Here is a 3314-nt window from a genome sequence, read left to right on the forward strand (position 1 = left end):
TATAAAAATATTGCCATTTAAATATGTACATTTACAAGGATATCAGTAGAACATTTTGTACATGATAGAGCTATTTGCTTACTTGTCTTCCTCAGAATATCATATGAAGTAGCCAATGAAGGCTAAAAATATATTCCTTACTGAATCAAACGGCTATGTTCTTCTATGACAGTTTGACAGACAATATGAGCAAGAGGAAATGTTTGTATATGTATCTGTGTATGTGCATTATGTGTGCTTTTTACCAGATGTTTTAAGTAAAATAGGTGGAGAACCATTTAATGTCAATATCTCTTCATCCCACGTCCATAAACTGAGCCCCACACACTCAAAGTAGGACAAAGATGCATTCAGGGATGTAATTAACAAAAATTACAAAAGAAAAGGTACCTTCTTATGCTCTCTGGGGTGCTGTTTCCATTGTACAGCACTCTATCAGTTCAAGAATTCTCCCTCTGAATGGTTACATCCCCATAATCTCTGACAGAGGCATTCAGAGTCCAGGCAGCGCTCAACCTACCACGAACTCCTAATGCTTTTCCCAAAGCTCTAGAAAGAAAAAAAATTGCTAAAAGCCATAAAGAACTTCCACTGCAAGGTGATATGGTTAAAATGAACAGAGCACCATGAATTGCATAGTTAGAGGTTTTTCAGCTAGTCTAGAAGAGAGAGCACATCTTTTCCTCAGGCTCAAGGTTGAACTGAAGTGAGAGTAATATAAAAATCTTAACAGGCGCCTTAATAGTTTCACTTTTGACTTCAGCACTTGGCACAATTGTAACAAGATGCAGCAGTAATAAAAATTATTCCAAATCATTTGAACAATCATATGACCTTAAATAGGCTGGCAACTAAGGATGCACATAGTTTGAAGGTAAAACACCTACGGCTCTTTAAAATACAGAAAGAAAATAAAGAACAGTACATACTATTATTTATCAAACCATTATAGGAAATTTACAGGCTCAGAGAATGTATTGCTTTGGATGAAGTAGAGCATTTGTTTCTATCAAGTTTTACTTTACGCATGGGCTCCAATATCCTTCATCCAACCTCGCTGAAGTCCAATATACACATCCACATCCTAAATACCCTGACATAGATTCTCATCACATATTTGGCAAAATAAGGCACCAAATAATCAAAACTTGTCAGTTGCATTGCAAGGAATTACTTCGTGATGAAAATCTAAGACACATAAAATGTTCGCTTACTGCAAAGTTTGTTTTATTTACAACAAAGAGAGCAGCAATGTTAGTCAATTTAGACATATGAAATTGGCTGCAGTAAAGATTAGAATGCACTGGGGATTAGAGGCAGTTCAGGATGGCTACGCTCAGGCAGTATGACATATTTCACGATGAAAAAAGATTTTGTACTGGAAAATGATTCTATTTTTCCAACAAACAAGTGGAGCAAATGATTATTTTCATGTCCTTTATGCGCTATTTGACTTCTCTCTTCATTGTTTGGAGATCAAAACTGTTTCTCACTGTTCTGTGATTTTTTTTTTAATCAATGATCTGAAACTTTGTTTCTGTTGAACTTTGTTTCATTTATATGAAATTAACAATAAAATGCATGTACTTTAATTGTTCAACTTGGTGATTTTTTTCAGTGTATATTTTTATCGAATTTTTGTGCACTTATTACAAAACCTCTTAATATCTTTATATCCCTTTCCCCATCTGCACCACCCCCAAACACCACCCCACCAGATTTCATGCATTCTGTCATATATGTTAAGGCCTATAGAGTCCACTTAGTGTACCCAGATGTCCCCTAGTGCAAGTTTATCCACTGGGGTCTATTCAGCCTATCTAGAGTCTCTCTCTTAAAGATCAACTCTCCCCCCACCCTGCAGTAATCAACTGCCAATAGTTCATTGGCTAAGGTTGGGGCCTGCTGCCCATTTCCCCAGTTCTATGCTGAGTTTTTGTTTGATTGAATTTGCATGGTCTTGTGCATGCTGACACCATTTCTGCAAGTTCATATGAGCGAGTTCTCAGAGGCCTGGAAGACTCTGTTTCTTTATGACCATGTACCAACTCTGGCTCTTACAATCTTTCTGCTCCCTCTTCTGCACAGCAAAGCTTAAGCTTCTTCATGCAACAGAATACAGTGCACACAGAAGGCCACAACTGGCCAAAACATTAAGAAGAGTCAACTTGGTGATTTTTGACAATTCAATACCACTATCCAAAGAAAACTCTATGAAGTTTAATCACCATTCAAATAAATACACTGAACAAACACCATCTCCTGCTAATTCCAGTCAATTCCTGCCCCACCACCACCACAATTATTATGAGACTTCTGTCAGTGTAGGCTACTTTTTCCTGGAGTTTCATGTGAATGATTTTTATAGTATGTAGTCTTTGTGTATAATTTCTTTCACTTAAGATGGCAGGAATAACCAACCATGTTAAGCTGTATATGAGTATTTTTAATTGCTAAGTAGCATTCAATTATGTGAATATTCTACAATTTCTCTAATTCAGTCATTGGATATTTGGGTTATTTTTGTTTCTTAACTGCTACAATGCCAACGGCTGAACATTTTTCTACAAGTCATGATAACCATCTATAAGAAATATTTCTGGGTCATAGAGGATATATATGTTTAACTTTGAAAGAGACTGACGAGTTTTTTAAAGATTTTTATCATTTTGCACTCCATCAACCATGTATGAGAGCTGCTGTCACTCCACATCCTCACAAAATGGTATGCTTTCCATCTTTTTGTCATTCCCATAGTCATTTGGTGGCATCTCCGTGTTTTAGTTTTCATCACCTTATACCTAAAGGCATGAAAAACTTTTCAAGACTACTTACTGCTCTTTGTAGATGATCTTTTATAAATGTGAAGTGCAGCTCTTGTACTTTTTAGTGCGGTTCTCGCTGTGAAGCCCAGACTCACCTCAGATTGGGAATCCTCCTGGCTCAGCTTCCTGAGTGATGGGACTGCAAGTGTACAAATGTGTGGCACCATAGTCAGTGTTATTGTACATATTTCAGTTAGGTTGCCATTTCATAATTTATGGGTAGCAATTCTTAATATACACACATATATTCTGTATAAAGGTCTATTTCAAGATAAAATTTTATCACCCAGTTTTTGACTTATTTGTTTTAATGGAGAGTTTTGGTGAATAGAATATTTTAAATTTTGACTAGGTTCAATAATTAACTTCTTACATATTCTGATGGATAGCTTTCATGTACTGTATAAGCTGTCTTCTATCCTGAGATTATGAAGACGTGTTTCTTTTATTCTTAGAAAGTATGAGTCTTTTTTTATATTTATGCCTGTA

This window comes from Nannospalax galili, unplaced genomic scaffold (genome assembly GCF_000622305.1).
Source record: "Nannospalax galili isolate Female #2095 unplaced genomic scaffold, S.galili_v1.0 scaffold85, whole genome shotgun sequence".
In the NCBI taxonomy this organism is placed as follows: Eukaryota; Metazoa; Chordata; class Mammalia; order Rodentia; family Spalacidae; genus Nannospalax; species Nannospalax galili.